The 17,760-nt window shown below is 49.6% G+C and overlaps 1 pseudogene; it reads right to left on the minus strand.

Moving 5' to 3' along the window:
- The window catches only part of LOC130143526 (hydrocephalus-inducing protein homolog), a 68,780-nt pseudogene that overhangs the window by 41,215 nt on the left and 9,805 nt on the right, over nt 1-17,760 (minus strand).

Here is a 17,760-nt window from a genome sequence, read left to right on the forward strand (position 1 = left end):
GCTGCTGCTTAGGGAAGCAGAAGGTTTCCCCACCTCTCAGCACTGGTAAGAAGCCACTACCAGCCTGCCCGGTGTTGAAGGATCGGAGAATTGCACGGCAATGAAGAGCTACAGACCTGACCACCAGTGGCACACAGTGGTGGCCACCAGAAGCTATGGGGCTGTTGCCGTGAATTTAGCTCGATAGGAACCGAACACACTGCGACATCAGAGCCCCTGTGAACGCTCACACCAGACCAAGGTTAAAACCAGAAATGGTTTTGGCATTCCCACCCTGGTACCCTGCACGACACAGGCACAGCTCAGGTCAAGATGCAGCGAGGCAGAGGGTTTGCTCAGGCAAGTCCTGAGCCTCCTCCGCTCTGGCTGGAGTCAGCACAAACCGCGAGGGCTCAGCAACCTGAGTGATCTCAGGAACGTGAAACGCAACACAGCAAGGGCTGAACTTCAGCTAAACCCTGCTGCCTATCCACATCCATCCGTGGGTTTGCAGAGAGAAAAGACAAAGAAAAAGGCTTGATCTAGAGGCTAAGTCAATAGGATTTTCATTTTGTTTTCAAACAAGTTCCTGGAAGCTACTGATGGTAGTGCCAGCCTGGCAAGATGACAAGACCTTCGGTAGAAAGGGGGTTCTTAAAGGAAAGAGAAGAGAGGCATGCAGAGGTGGTTGTCTTCTCCAAAGTCTGCACAAAACCACAGACTAATATCACAGCGAGGTAATGTTTTACTCTTGCGAGTAGCTGAGATGCCCACAGGTGATGGCACATCCATGCTGCCGTTACTTGTTCAGCCTCAAACATCAATAAACACGTAGGGCTGGGATTTAATGAGCTTCCTGCGTGTGTACAGTGGCCACTAACACACCGCCAAGCCCTTGCAGAGGTGGCCTCATTTACCAAAGTAAGCTGATTCAGCTAAGCCCAGCATCAATTTCAGCTGAAGAAAGGGATTCAGCATCCCAACACACCGACATTCCCGGCTGGGAACCCCATGCTGATCTGTGCAGGAGCTGAGCAGTCAGCAACGCCCCTGACAATTCCCCTCGGCCCATTTGCAACGCGATGCAGCCCCTACCACAGTTTCCCACCGCGGCCGAGATGCACAGGCTGTGCTTGCCCTGCTGCCAGCCGAGCACACCCGGTTCTGTAGTTACCGTCATCTTCACCAAACCCAAATGGCTCTAACACACCACATCAAACTCTCTGTCGTGCCACAGGTGACTGAAGAGCTCCACATCAGCTCCCTAATTAATCGTGTTTCATATGCCTTGATTTTTCCTGTGATCTCATGCCTCATTTTCCCCCATTTGTGATGAAACCTCGGTGCTTTCTCAAGCTGGCGGTTATCACTCACAGCTCCAGAGGCTGCTGCAGCACAGAGAAGCTGCCTGTGGTTAGACCCAGAAGGGCAGAGGCACCTCAGGGCAGTGGCTCGGGCCATCCTGCGTAGGACAGACGACCCAGATCCTCTTCTGACATCCCCTGCCACCCTGAGCATTGCTGCCGCACTAAATACAGTGATCCCCAGCCAGTTCTTCCAGATCTACCCAAGAAATTCTTTTGTTATTATTTTTTATGCTTACGTTGCCCTAAGGAGATCTTGTCTATCGTGCAAGTGTTGGTGCTGGCTTAGAGGAAGGGGAAGATCTGAGGCCAGCTCATCACGCTTACTGACCAACCCAAACCACACATCCCAGTAGCTCTCCGGTGCTCAGTACCAAACCCCCCTGCAGCAGCCCCCCGCGTGCGGGCAGCCTAAGCAGCAGCTGCTGGCCAGCCTTCGGGACTGGGGGGCTGGCGGGACCCTGCCAGGGAGGAGACGGCTCCGGCAGGGCTTGCTTCTCCACGCTGCAGGCTGGAATCACCACCCCTGACGCGTTCGACAAACACACAGATGTGGTGCTTCGGGACACGGTTTAGTGGTGGGCTTGGCAATCCGGGGTTAAGTTGGACTTGGTCATCTTCAAGGTCTTTTCCAACCTCCATCATTCTATGATTCTACGAGGCTGCTGGCATCTGCCCCACGCCTAGCAAGCAGCAATGGGGAGGAAACGGTGCTGGGGACCCCCTGCTTCCAGGGCCAGGCAGCAAAGCCCAGCGGCGGGGGAACAAGGCAGCCAGACCCCTCCCTGACCCAGGGCAAGGCAAGCTCTGCTCCACATCCAGCTCCCCGCGTGCTGCACTGAAGAAGCCTATTTAGCTGCTCCCTCCTGCCATATAGGAATAACCTGAATCTGGCACAGAGCAAGTTTTGCTGCCCAGGGCTCAGGAGGGGAGACATGCCTTCACCCACTTCCTATGGGGACAGGAACTGAGCCAGCGCAGGAAAACTCACTCTGATCAACAACCACGGAGCCAGAATCAGACCCTGCTCGCACTTTCTACCTGCCCTTGAAGTAAGCAATTGAGGAGCCGAGGCTGAACTCCCCCATCTGTGCCCTGGGCGTGCAGAACCACAAAGGATGCTCTGAGCCTGGGTCTGCCATCCACAGCAAACAAGCCAAGATTTGCTTTAGCACAGCTCCTGCTCAGCAGCTGTCAGCCCTCCTGCAAGCTGTGTGGGAAGTTGAGGGAAAACAGGGTATTCATCTGCCAAACACCTAGACGGTTCCTCAGCAGGCTTTTAGCACAAGGCTGGAGGCTTCCAGCAGGACTAAAACCACCGAGAACTACTCCTGAGCCACACACGTTACCTCTCTTCTGGGGAAACCGCTTTTTGGGGCTCTGAACCAAGGGGAGACAGAAGAGTAATGGAATAGGCAGTTCTGCTTGAGGGCTGCCTCCTCTTGGGTATGCTGTCTCCTAAAATACTCCTATGGGTATGGGTTCTGATCTCCCCCCTCAAAGAGGGTGAGATCCTGCCCCACGCTTTTGCTTCTGCATTAGACTCACAGAGCTACTGAAAGAGAGCCATCTGCATCACTACTTTTATTACTGACAGCAATAAAAGCATCTCAATATATAGCGTCCGTCAGCCACGCACAAGCTCAGTGGTGCTTTGCTAATTACTGAAGTTTTCTGTGCTGACAAAGAGATGCCAAGGGATGCAGCAACCGATGGGGAAAAACTGCACAGAGGAATTTCAATACCGCACCACAGATCCCCTGGGCTAGAAGCGTGTTGTAGCGCCTTGCCACAAGGGCCAGTGGGCACTGCTGGCACCCACATACAGGCACAGGATCTGGTCCTACACCTTGAAGACCACCCATCATACTATACTAGTACTCTTTGGAGACAGGAGCCTAATGTGTGTCAGCATTTAGGGAGCTCTGAGTAGAGAAGCAATTCTCCTTCCACAACTCCAAGCATCTCGCCGGCACCTCCTGTCTCTGGCAGCCTTCTTCACCTGCATGGAGCACCTGCCGTAGACGTTATTGTTTCTGGATGGCACTGGACTGGTGGATTTGCTTTGCACCTCTGGCACACCTCTGGGAACCCGTCATGCATCTCCTCAGCCACGTGTCCCTGAGCAAAGCTCACCTTCCCACACCAAGCTGGTGCTACGCTGCCAGGTTGCAATAAATGTTGTTACTGCAGCAAACTGGGTTTGGTGTAAAATCAGCAGCACTCAGGGCAAGCAGCTTGGGCGTCATCTCACTTGAGCAGGACTTGACAGCTGAAAGAATATCAAAACTTCATGAATACTGACTTGGTTGAGACTAGGACTTACCTCCATAAACTTATTTTCCCACATCCACACGGTCCACACAGGGTGGGCTGAACGTCATCTGGGAAAGGCCAAGTGACCGACAGGACTTTCAGTGGTATTGAAACCTTTTCCAAAGCTGTACGAGTGCTTCGCACGCAGGTTTCAGAAACCCTTTCAAGTACCATAATCTGATGTTAAGGTGCTGGACAGGGATATGCTGGAGCCCAGAACATCCCAAGTCACCCTCATTTCAGTACGAGCTGGGATTTTTCACACCCAGACACATGTACACAGGCGAAAAGGAGGAGTTTAGGCATGTAAAGCACTGAAGGACAAGTTTTCATTGTAAATCATTACGCTCATAGCAGCAAACATTTTCTCCACACTCATCCATAAATTTGGAGCAACAGAACCGCCACCACACACACAGTCTATCCAGGGGACAGTACCTGTGCTCCTAACCAGCCCAAAAGACACACAATTTAAATCAACCAAATCATACACTAAGGGAAAAATTGTGACTTGTTCACATGGAAGAGCTCCATGCTTGCTTAAGCAATGCTAGGGACAGATCTGACCCAGCTTCAGCAGAAATTTAAGCAATGTTCACCTGATCCTGCGTAAGTCACCCTAAGGAGGGTGTGATCCATTGAGAACGACTGCTGCCTGCGAGCAAGTCAGTACTGATACACAGCCAAGCGAGGGAAACGCCTCCCAACACCTTAAACTGCTGTTTTGCTCTTAGCACTTCTGCTTCTTAATAAACACTCTGTTGGTGGCTCTGAAAGAGCAACCCGGCTGCTTTCTGTACGCGCGTCACAGGGAGCCTGCCGTGGTGCCGGACACATTAGCCAGGGCTCGCCACGCGAGGTCAGGGAACGCTGTCTGGTGCTCTGCACTACTCCTGCAATAAGCTCTGCACCACACCTCGAAAGACTGATTGATTACACGTTTCTGCTTCACTTTAGCAATTCATCTCAGCAGCCTTTCACTTACCTGTACGCTTCAAAGCTAGAGAGATAATCCCTTCATTATCCCCTTGCTCTCCTTCGCAATTTGTAGTTTATTTCAAAATAACTGCAACATTGTACTGGCAGGCAGGAATGAAATCCTGGGTTCATCTCCCAGGGAGCTGCACGTGTTCCTGGGAAAACACCCATCTCAGAGCCAGCAGAGAGTTTATCCCCGTGGCCTACCCACACAAATCACTTTTGCAAAGATTGACTATGGGGGAACCAGCTGTTTCAGTAAGAACAAGACTCTCAGGTTTTTCAAAGCAAGCCACAAAGATCCTGGCCCTAATTATTCGCTCACTCTGTTCCGTCACAAAGTATAAACCCTACGGCCCTAATCTCCACTGTCACTGCTCATCTGCCCCAGAGAAATTCTAGCCCTCTGAATTTTATCCTATAGATTCTGTATAGGCATACAAATAAGGCACGTTTTTGTGCTTCCCTAGCTGATATTTCAGTCACCCGTCCTAGAAACTGTCACCCAAAACAATAAGCTCCTCTGAGTGAGCATCAACCATTCTCCGTGAATATGTCAATAACTGAAAAACATTAGACAAAGCTGAAATAAGTCGTAAGGCTACATAAGTGTTTGGAAGATACAGGAGCATTTGTAACTTCCACAAACCCAAGACAACTAAAATGCTCTTTGCCGGGCTAAAGCAGCACACAGTATCCCCTCGGTGAGGACACCACACTTCCAAGGACCAACGCTGAGGAACAGGGACAAACCAAACCTCCCTCTCAGGCGAGAGGAAACACACGCCAAGTGCCTTCACGCAACTGAGGAAGTGCCTCGTTCGGCACCACAACATACCCCTGCTGAGCCAAGGCCGACAGAAGCATTCTAACATGGCGCCTTTTCCTAAAGATATTCCCCACTTACTCTTAAGTGAAGCGTAAAGCTGATGGTGTTTCTGTGGCCTGACCTCAGCTTCTCCTAGCCTAATATAAATGTTACACCTATCTCGGGAGGCAGCGAGCTCTTCCTGCCAAATCCCAAGAGCCCTCAAGTCCTGGCTGCATTAGTCCTGTGTTGTGAGCTGTGGGAGAAGGCAAAAAGAAAGAACAAGGCTCTGCGGCAAAACAACGTAGAAGCAGTGCAGGGGACAGATGTGTAAGAGACAGCGGCATTGGAGCGAGTCTGACAGAGGCACGCATTCCCACGTCGCGCTTCAAACATAGCACCGCCAAGGAATGAAGCTTCACACGTGCATATGCACACCGTAACGGAGAATCAAGGTTCCTCCCGCCTCCGACTCAGCAACTCCCAGCAAAACCGGATTCCAAAAAACCTCATTCCTGCTTGAGGGGATGCACTTTAAAAGCCCCCTAAACACCAACTATTTGTCACTTTTCTTTGAGGCAAAGCCGGGACAGGGGAGATACACCTGGAGAGGGAATTAAGGTGACCGGGACAACAGGGAATGATGGCAGATGGCAGTCATGGGGGGTGCTGGGTGGAGAGCACCCAGCCGACACCAGCATCCCCCAGGGAGAGACCGGCACACAGCCACACAGAACAAGGGCACACTCAGCCTTTGCCCCTTACCTGCTCACTTAAGCACCGAAACATACAGAGGTTTTGAAAGAAAAGGTTTTAGAAGTAGTCTGCAAAGCAAGCTTAACATTTTTCTGCTTTGAAAGGTCTCTGCTTTGAAGGACGCAGAGACTGGGCACCATGCAGTGCCCAGACCTTACCTGTGTCATAGTGAACTGTCAGGGGCCTGGAATAATCACCAGTCTTCTCTGGGTGGAAGTCCACCGTTACTTGCATGGCATCGCCAATCCCAAGAGTCCCAACGGAGGGATCAACAGAGAAAGGGCTGCAACACGGAGAGGCACATCAGGATTATTGTGGGACCTTTGGGGACTACGTTCCTTCTGCCGTCTAGCTCACTCCAGCTCACCTGTATTAGCAAGGGGCCAAGAAACCACAGTCAGCAGCAGAAAAAGAGAACATACAGGGCCAGGAACTGAGCCACCGACCCGACTCCTGAAGAGCTCCAGCCCTCAGAAGATCCTAAGCGATAAAATGACCTCGTCTCCCCCATACCCTGCATCCAGTTTTCTGCAGCAAGGCTCAAGAGTCTGACTGCCAGCGATACGATCGGAGGAGGGATTTTGAAGGGCACGGAGATGGCAAGAGTTATTTGCATGCACAACTTGACACCGAGTTCCTCAGGAATCCGTCTTTTCCTGCCACCTATAAACCTCAAGAGATGCAAATGTCAAGGCAATACCTGTCCCAGTGAGATTACAGCCTGGAAATCAGACAGGGAGAACAGAAGTTTATTCTTGAATGACCGGAGAATAATTAGACTTTAATTGGCAGAATTAATCTATCTTTTTTTTTTTTTACCTTGAAAGCATCCTGGGTTTGCCTCAGAAAGGGCACATTTTATCAGCATTTCAATGAAAGCTGTTCTAAGCAAAGAAAAATCTGTACGAGTGCAAAGGCAGATTAGAGTGATACAGAAACAAGAAAACAAGACACAAAAGGAGTATCCCATTTACAGCCTGAACAATTAAATCTCTAGCTAAATGAAGCACCGCTAGCAGGAGCATATCAAGGCACCTTTAACAGGAGGTTTTCTGCGTATTCACAAGCAATGCAGTCTGGGGCTCTGGGTTGTAATCCAGGCTTGGTAACTGTTTGCTTGGCCTACTAGAGAAATTCTGTGCAATGTGTGGGAAATAGTATGAAAATGTGTCGGTGTACTTTAGATTTAACAAGAGCAATTATGATTTGTCGCCAGGTAAACAGCTCTCAGCTGACAGACATAATTCAGTCCTTTAATGCTCAGGGAAAAGTCAGATGCAACATGTTTCTGCACAACAGCAGCTGGGCTTTGCGGCTCTTGTACAGCCTCACTTAGAAAGCAAAAGTTATTGGATTTAGTGCTTTGCTGCTGGTCAATTTGTCACCTTAAAAATATGTGCTGCAGAGTTCTACAGTGATTGGGGAGTGCAGCCCACAAAAATAATGAGAAAAAATGGAGCCATGCGCAAGCTGAGCTTCGCTCATGGAAGCAGTGACAGCTGATGAAATTGCTGGAGTTCCTGCTCATTAAGGAGACACTGATGCAATTGGGGGCCTGACCTGCTCCCATCACGACTAGCAAGAACATCGCCAGTGACTAATGGGGAAGCATTGGGCCCGCAATGTTCACGTGCTGGACCTGAGACTTTTGAGAGGGAGGAGGAAAGCCAAGGCGCCGCCAGCCTCAGAACCGGGCTGCTCTACATGGCCCTGCACCTGCACTGGGGGTTGTGCCTGGTTATACTGGGCAGGGCTCTGCTGGTGCTTGGCTGGGATCACTGCCTGCTGTGGGAAAGGCACAGAAAAATCCCCCCCCCCCCCCCCCCCCCTTTTTATTTCATTATTTTTACCAGAAACATTGCCGGAACAGAAAAGCTGCCGGTTAAAGGCCACACTTGAGCCCTACCTCCCATCCCATACCCTTCCTACTCCGTCCCCATGTCTGCATACCCCTGCCCTCAGATAGCTGGGATGGGAATGACACTCCTGAGGATGACGTCAGGGGATGCCCGAGAAAGTAGATACCTTCATATCTTCAAATTACCAGAGAAGAGGATCCCACCGAGGTCAGGACTCATTCTCAGGACTGAGAAACAGAGCACAAGTCAGACACCGCACCTCCTGCCTCCCACCCCACGCTGTACCCACAGGACAACTTGGTTCCTGCTGTAGCAGGAGCTTGGTATGCCTCACATAGACCTGGTTTTCCAAGACCCAGAGGGATGTAAGGTCCATGCTTAACCTGAACTCTGAACTTCAGTCCACATCACTAAGCTGTTCCCTGCAGCCTACAGATAAGAGATGCTAAGGAAACGTCCCTGACACACTAATAGCCACACGGAAACCACTGCCAACAGACGAAGCTGGCAGGCTAAACTTTGGCCTTTTAGCCATTAATTGTGAGCTGTTCTTTACGGTAATTCTTGTCCTGTTAGATCTACCCTGTTAGTGAATCACTACTGCTCCTGAAAAAACAGGAAAGATAAGGTTTGGAGGTTTATTAATAGCTCTTCTTCTGACATGCTTTTCAACTACGTCCATTTGTACATTTGCTTTGTTGTACAACATCTAAACTGTCACAGGTCCAGATCTCCCAGCGGTGCCTTGCAATCCCCAGCTTGTATAAACTCATCTAGCCGCACCAATCTGAGGGAGACCTTCCCAGCAGAACCTGCTGAGATCTTGCCTGTAATTGCCCTTCAGAAAGGGAACAACCCCAGATTAGTAAGCAATTTCATTGCGATCTGTCTTGGCGTTTACATCTTGCTTGCTTTCACCAGGCATCAGCTCCCCATCTTGACAAAGCTGGGCAAAAGTTAAATCCCATGAGGATACCACGGGCAAAATACTCCTGGCAATTTAGCAACCAACTGACAAGTGAACAACGCTGACAATTCTGTGGCTCAGGCTTTCCCGACTACCGCGCTGCCTTTTCTCCTGCAACCGTACATTTAGTCAGTGCAGCGTGCAACGAGGCTGCAACATACTTCGTCCCATGGTATGTTTCTCTTCTACAACCAAGACCCCTTAACTCCACTGGTGCCTTAATTTGCATTATAAAATCATCTGAGTTTGTGAGAATTGATTTCATTAAAAGCTGCCTCCAACCCCAAGACCGACAGTAAAATTACTGGTGATTGAATTGCCCCCTCTGTCAACTAAGACCTATTGCAGGAAAAAAACCCCAAAGATCACTTAATCTTGGCATACGTAATTTTTTGGTAATGGTATAAAAGCCAAAGTCGAGCACTGTAACCACTCCAGTAAACACAGTCTGTTAGGTCAAAGCATCCAAGACTCCATCTCCATACTGAAAAAATCCTGCACAGAGCCAGCATCTCACAAGCTCTCTCTTTCCCTCTTTCCCTGCACGTAGGCTCTGTTGTCACATCCCTGTACATCCCATGGTAACTCTCCAGCCCCACACCTCCGTGTAGTATAATGGGTACTGCAGGGAGGGATGCAAGGCGGCTCCTAGCACTGTGCCATGTAGGATCATTTCCTGAGCTTCCAGAGCTTGATGGGACATTCCTAAATGGACCTTCTCAGACAGATCCTCTCTAACCCATAGCACAGCACAGCACAGTGTAACGTCAGGAAAAGGCAGTGCTGCACTGAGATCTGCTTCCAGGCACCATTTTCAACTGAAATGTACTGGAATGACATTTATCTCCGTGAATGCCGTGGAGAAGAAACTCAATAACCAGGCTTAACAATGAGAACGGCAGGAAAAGACTTTTTATATTTATACTATTATTATTTTTTTTATTACTACACTATGCAGTGAACAGCTGGGTATGGGCACGCAGGGGGAGGACAGGCACAAAGCCAAGCTGCATAATGGGGAGTGCTTTGGTGTTAGGGTCCCTGCGCCCCCCCCGCCCTTATTAAAGAGGAGTCAAAACGTGGCCATGTTTTCTGGTAGATACCACGGCAAGGGAGAGTTCTGAACAAGCAACAGCAGAAGGATGCTGAATTGGCCCCGTGGATTCATTTGAGAGCTCTGCCGTGGAGTGAAATACACCACACAAGTCCTTAGATAAAGTTGTAAGAGGCAAGGAATGTCCTTATGAAGTGACCCGCTGCAAGAGCAGAGCTCGCGGTACTGACCGAGAGGAAAGGTTAGCATTGGAGATGGGCTGAAAAATGCACTGCAGGTGAAAGCTGGTAGGTTACACTTGATGCCATAGAGAAGGGAATCTTGAGAAAGGAGGCAGAGAGGTGACAGGAGCAGCGCCGTGGACTAGGAAACTGTGGCGCCTGCAGCTGCCTTGCAAAGGGGCAAGAGCCTGAATTCGCCCAGGCCAGAAGACAGAAGTTGCAGCAGCTAAGAAGTCTCAGTCGTGCAGAGAGAGTATAAAGGACACAGAGGCCAGCTGATGGTCTACAAACTTTGATCTCTCATTCCCTTCTACTCCACTAAGCCTCCTCCCCCTCTCACGTGCACGCATGCTTACACATAGCGGCACACAAAGCTATTACGTGATATTAATATTGGCTTTAACACAACACTACATCCGTACTCAGCAAAAGTTAAGCACACACTAAAGCTGCTTCAGTTCTCCACTAAATAGGAAGAAGCTAAAACAGTCCTGAATGTAAGTCTGTAAGGCTGGCACTCCTACCACCTATGCCATAACTCTTAAATACTGCGTCTCGTATCTACACATTAAGCTCTCCAGGACAGGAAACATCACTCATTAATGTCCAAAGCACAGGTTTAAGTGTTTGTGATGCTGAACAGCCATTATGGGAGTCATTCAAAAGCATGCATGACATTAAACTAAAAACTTCCCCTGTCGTTAATAATGATGCAGCCTTGGTCACAGCCTCTAACGCAGGGAAATTAATCCCCTGACATGAGGAGGAAAGCGGTCTCTCCCGCGAAAGCCTCTGTAAGTAGAGTTGTTCAAAGACAATTAACAGCTAATGACCTACTCGCCTGTGGAGCAGTGTATCGGTGAGACTCTCCAGCCAACTTGTCATGCCAGCTGGGAGGTCAGTTCTTTTCTGCTGGGGCTGCTGGAGCCACTGAGCTCACCTGGGACCTCGGGGCAGGCACCTGAGCAACTGCTCACAGCACAAGCAGCAGGGAACCCACTGTCACCCAGTGCAGTCCCCAGCACTGGCTGGGAAAACCACTCCTGGCCCACCATGGCCTCATCGCACAGGGAGAACGTGGTTGTTCTGCTCCCAGGCTGCAAGGGGACGTGGTGACCTGGTCAAGAGTGGGGAGCACTCAGATTTTGAGTGGAGGATACAAGCTTGGGGGAGTACAGTCGAGATACTGGAGGGCTGGGCTGCTATTCAGGGGACACAGCAGAACCGCATGCAGCCGAGGGATGGAAAATGCAAAAACCTGTATTTGGGATGGAAGAATCCCTGGCAGTACAGTCTGGTGGGCACGAAAGCCTTTCTACAGAAGAGGAGCTTAGGGGCTGGAGCACAGCACATACAGGGAGATGCTGGGATAAATGGCTTCGCACAGCCTTGAGAAGGAAAGACGAAGGCTGGTATCACTTGGTCTTACTTTTCGTGTTGAGTGCACACCTGATCAAACTTTGACACTGGTCTTGCTTTGAGCACTGTGTTTGCTCAGATGATCTCCAGAGGTCTCTTCCAAAGTTATTCTAGGATTTTATCTTCTCCAGCAGCCCAATTCCATTTCACATGTTCCCCAGATTTCTCATATTATTTCCTATACATCTGTGCATATATATAGGCAGATGGTAGACACACAGGCATTAGAGGAACTCAACCTTTAAGAAAGTTCCCAATGAGGAATTCATTATGACATTTTGCTGAACACTTAAAGCAAAAAAAAATAAAAGAGCAGAAAGACAGGAACCTCAGAGTATTTAAAAAAGAAATCTGAATGAAAGTGGGGGACGACCTAATTAGAATAAAACGCTGCTTATATTCAAAGATCATCAGTTTGAAATTTCAAACTGGCTTTCAAAAGTTCATAACAAAATGGAAGAGATGACTGATGCCTTTGGCTGACATGGGAAATCTTACCAGCTTTTGATCTCTGCACACATGCAATCCAGTTCTTCAGAATTGTACTTTCTTGTGTAGTTTGAAATAAAGCTTTCGTAACGCTTCCCATCCCTTTGCTGCAAATCAGGACTGAAACATTCAATTGATGAAGTTCAGCATAAAATCCGTATCAAGCAGGATTCAACATACGCTGTATCACTCAATAGAACAGTTGGCAAGGGCATGGCCAAGAGATGCTACACACGACTGGGTACTTGTTTTGGTGGTGACGACTAGATCTGGAAATCCCAGAGGGAAGCTGTACAGGGATTTACAAGTTCCTGCCTATGTATTTCCACAGTGAAAAGAAGCAGCCTGCTTGAACAGCATCCTGGAAGCCTGCTTCAACAGCCTTGCCAGGCTTTGGTAGAAGCCTCTTGGACCTTCACATTTCCCAGGAGAAAGAGCAAAGAGCCTTCTCTTGACCCCTGTTTTCCTGGGGAAGAAACCGAAGCAACTCAGGTGCACTAAGGCAGACAGCAGGTCTTTGCTGCATTCTGGACCTCAGCTCCTACACCAAAACCTCTGGGACCAAGCAACACGGAGCTAACTACCAGCCAGCTGAAGTGGTTTCCTTGCAGGTGCAGTTTCCAAAACGCATTATCCTCTCCAGTTCAGCAAACTGGAAAACCAGTGACTGTCTTCTCAGACCAAGAGGAACAGTACAGGCTGTCCACGACACAGCACACATCAGGCGCTTGACCAGGAGACTGCCGAAATGCCACGTGCTTGTGGCCTCCCAGGGAATGGGTATATTTGGCCAATAGGGCCACATAACCATTTCAGAAGGTTCTGAAGATCAAGGGGGTTGCTGGTAGCTACTACAGCATGCTAGAGCACTTTCCAGGAGATCTGAGAGAGACAAAGCTCTAGAAAAGGCTCCCAACCCACGCACCAGGTATTTGCTGCACCTTTTGCCTGTGCGCCCATTGGCATTCTGCTTTGGGGCTAAAGTGCAGGTTTGAAGCCGCTGCCAGCTCATCTCCACTTAAGAGCTCATTCTAATGAAGAATAGTGGATCCCAGGGACCAGATCAAACCTACTGGAAAACCAGGTTCTGGACCCCACAGGGTTTTTGTCAGGGTCTCAATACCAGTTGCTTTGATCTATCATCTCTGATTGCACTTGCTACTATAGACAAACTGCTGGTAAAGCTGATGATAAATTCTTAAATGTCTCTTCCACCAGCTCAGAGCTTGCCCATTTCTTAACACTGCCTTTGGTCTTCAGGAACTGAGCTCCTAGAGCTGTCGTCTGCCCCGCAGGATCTTATACAGCCCAAGGGCAGTCCAGCTGCCTTCCTACATTTGCTCGTTCAATCTAACAGAATCAGTCTTGCACGACTGTGCACTGAAGACACCGTTGCACTATAAAACTCCACTCTGCAGCTTGCAGAGTTTTAGCAGAGGCTGCGCCATGCTTCAAACACTATAATCAACAGCAAACCCCACGTGCCCTGCCCATTTCCAGCCACGGCAGCAGTACAGCAGCTCACATGCTCTGGCTCCTTTTTGTTGCTGTTTACCAACTATACCATCACACAACAGTGTTTTGCACAAAAAGAGATGAGCTCCCTACCTCTGAGTGCTGATGCAGTAGCGGGCCGCCCCGTTACCGATGTTGCGAACCAGCAGTGTTTTCTGGGTGCTGTACTTGACTGGACAGGCTGAGAAGTTCACCTGGTCGGGGAAGTCCAGGATAGCTCGGGCACCTATAGCTCGGAGAGGCACAGCAAACTTCTCCCCTTTCTGTGATGCAGATGAGCTCGTGGAAATAATCCTGCAGGGAAAGAAACAATCTCAGCACAATGCTTTTAGTACTTTCCCCACGGCAGAAGGAAAACTGCTGTTTTCTATGACTGTAGCAGTATCATTCAGTAACGACACAGTACTTTTTACCTTCATGAGCTTTCATTCCAGTAGCATGACTTGCACAGGGTCGTTAACTTGCAAAGGAGAAACAACCCCACTGATTCACCTGCTTTTGCAGCAAGCGGGCAGCACCACAATTATCTGATGCTTTGATTCTGAGACACCAGAACAGTCTCTTCATGCAAGGGATCACAGCACTAACGCAACCTGCTTCGATCGCCACTGCAGACTATTGGAAGCACCACTGAGAACCCAGCTGTGCCACAGCACTAACTCCAGTGCCAGCAACGCGGCGACCTCGTTGAAGCTTGGCAGGGGATGCTCAGGTACACTTTCAAAAGGACTTCACCACATGCATAGTCAACGGTCAGTCTTCGGTGAAATACTTCACAAGCTGGACACGGTAATTGCGGCAGCGTCAGGGCAGTGCAGGGTACGGCTGTATTTCCTGCCCCTTCTCACAGCGTTATAGGGCCAAGGCTGGGGACACGCACCCTTCAAAAGCCACCTGATCCATCTCCCCACACCAGAGCTGGCTCAGCTCCAGACCCAAACTGTTTTTGCGAGAGGTTTCACAAGTACCTAAAAGCGCTAACAGTTCCACCCCTGCCCTCAGCAGCCTATGCCACCTCTGCGCTAGAATTAAAGGGTGTTAGTTCTTCCTGTGTCTGAACTCCGTTTCCCTTTACATCTCACCCAGCCTCAGGGGACACAGGAGACAGCTCTGGCTGATGCCGTAATCACACCCCTCTGTAAGGTCTGTTCTAGAGGAGTAAGTGACGGCGTGCCTGGTTAGCACACCCACCCCAGGCAGGCGGCATCGGGAGCTGCACACGGGGGACACTCAGACACCCCACCAGAGCAAAGCCGGCTGTGCAGTCCCAGCCACTGCCTTCTGCAGAACAGAGCCAGGCAATCCCCCCCGCGCCCCGGCTGTCTGGCGTTTAGCAGCAGGAAGGCAAATCAAATTACCAAAATCATGTTACTGTAGAGATGAGCAGAGCAGTCTCCAGATGTATGGCGTGGCATCGCTGCGCTGGAACTATCACCTTGCCCCCACTGAAATCAGTGGTAAATCTGCTGCCACAGGGCCAGGAGCCATTACCCCCAGCAGCGCTCTTATGGATGAGCTGATAAAAACTCTGCTTCTCGTCACTCACTGGCTGCCCTGATTTTTTCCTCAGTGCTTTTAATTAATTTGATATTTTTATCACTGTTGAAGCAGCAAGCGCTTTAGGATTTTAATGATTTAGGAATTGCATACAGCAGCAAACTCCCTTCAGCAGAACCGATCCAGACTCCCCCACAGCTGGGATTTCCTGCTCCCGTCCCCATCCCCTCCTGGAAGGGCCCTAAGGCAGCCAGCCCAGGCACAGACACGTACCTATTGCTCTAACGCAAGCGCTGACAGCCAGCGCCTCACCCACCACCCAGCACCTCACCTACCACCTGCTCAGCTGGGGTTTAAGCTTGTCAATACAGATGCTGCCCCACCCAAGACAAAAAGAATAATCTCCTTTTCTAGACATCTCAAATATTCACCCTAGAAACTGCAGAAGGGCTTTTGCTTTTCCTATTTGGAAGGTAAAATACTAGGAAGGGAACTGCAGCAAGCAACCTGCATGATTTAATACCGCATTTCAGGAAAGCGTTTCATCTTCAGCAAGTCGTTCTGAATTGGCAATTTTGTACCCAATCTTGCAGCCTAAGCCCTCTAAAATAAAAGCTATGGGCAGCCCATATGAATTTAAAGCACCTATTATCTGGGTACTTCACGTCCTGCACTGTTTCGATCCTCAGAAACTCATTGGCAAATGAAGAATGTTATTTGCTTTTGTTGTTGTTGTTCTTTTGGCCACACTACTGTAACAAAGGCATTGCAAAGCCAATTGAAAGCTACCTGCCTTATTAAGTCTTGGCATGCCATATTTACTTAGCTCCCTCTTTCAGGTGCCAGGTAGGCAGAGGAGGATGCAAGTTCAGATCAGCAGGAGGATAAAGAAAAAAGGAACTTCAACAACTGGAGCTACTTGGAGCAAGTAAAAGGAAGTAATTGTCAAGGCGTTGTCATTGCTAAGGAGCAAATGGATCAACAGCAATGCAATTAAGAGCCCAAGAAATAAATCCCCCCCAAAAGCAAGCACAGGCAGCCTTCCCAGCTCCGTTGCTGGTGAGGGGCGCTGGGACCACCTGCACAGCAATGCACAAGGGATTTCTCCAGGGACCTGAGGGCAAGGCTAAAGCAACAGGGATTTGGTTTCACAGAGACAACCGCGACCTTGAGAGAGAAAGATGCCTCTCGCCATTCATGCAGATGCACATTATGCTCCAAGCCCCCTCTCCAGGGACACCGTGGGACATGGCATCCCGTGCAAGGCTTGACTCAGCACTTCAGAGCGGGCTGACCCTTCAGCCACGCTCTACCACCCCACCAACGTGGGACCTTGCACCAGGCTGAATGCAGCGTCAGCCCAAACAGGGGGAAACCCAAGGCAAGAGGGGTGCTAGGCAGAAGCTGGCTGTTTGTGCCACTGTGAACCCATGGTCCCTTAAGCTTTTGAAAGCTGAATTGCCCTCCCTTGGGGGCAACAGGTTGCAAAGTCTCTACTGCAGCACTGCCTCGTGTTACCAGGGCGCTAACGCTGCTACGCACTTGCTTGCAGCCTAGGGGCACAGTTGAGACCAGTTCAAAATGTTGTTCTGCTTCGCAACTGCAAACCCTTAGCAGACTGTTTAAGACCAGGTTTCTAAATAAACGTGCCTGGATGACAGAGGGGTTGCATCCCATCTATGCTTTAAAGTTTGCTGTGTTTAGACACAGCTTCAGGCTATAGGTTTTCATGAAAATACGACTTCATCCTGCATACAACTCCCCTCTCAGTTTCAAGGAAGATACAGACAGTTGTACGATGGTTCCCCTTCTCGTGCTCCCCTGTGACAAGCAGTAAATTACAAGCTCTGGCCTTCCAGGTATCACCACTGGCATCTGAACTGGCACCCACTGAGACTGAAGCAGCTGCTCGTCTTGGGTGTTGTTTCAGGCTCTTTGTAAACTCAGGCTAACAGTAATTACTGTCACAGCAATATCGACCCTAACTGCCCAGAACCCCAAACTCAGATGTCAGTTTCCCTGCATAACCTATCCCAAATGCTTCACTGAATTCCTTGCAGCAGCCAACTTGCAAAGAAAAGATCCTTGTAGCATGAGGTAACACGGCAAGCCACGCAGGGAAAGCTCCCGCTGAAACCCTGATATCAGAAAGGCTGGAAAATAAGGGCCGTGACAACAGAGGAGAGACCAGAGGATGAAGATCCGTTCGCAGCAGAGGGGATGCCCCTGCGCCTGCCCCCCTCAGCCGTCGGTTCGCAGGAGTCTTTGAAATGAGTCACTTGGCTTCAGGTTCCTGTGGCGCCGTGCCATTTGCCTTGGTCTTCTGCCCCTTTCCTCCTCACAAGAGTCATCTTAAAAGTATTCTCGGAATGGCTTCTGTGCACAACAAAACATCTAACAGGGCTGGGCTGAATTTTAAAGGACTTCATTTCAGTCATGCAATAACTCACTCTCCTGTCATACTTCAGAGTAATCAATGTGCATTAATTCAGTCTCCACTGAGCATCAGCAATGAATTTCACAAACCTCACAGACTGA

Source organism: Falco biarmicus, unplaced genomic scaffold (genome assembly GCF_023638135.1).
Source record: "Falco biarmicus isolate bFalBia1 unplaced genomic scaffold, bFalBia1.pri scaffold_36, whole genome shotgun sequence".
NCBI lineage: Eukaryota > Metazoa > Chordata > Aves > Falconiformes > Falconidae > Falco > Falco biarmicus.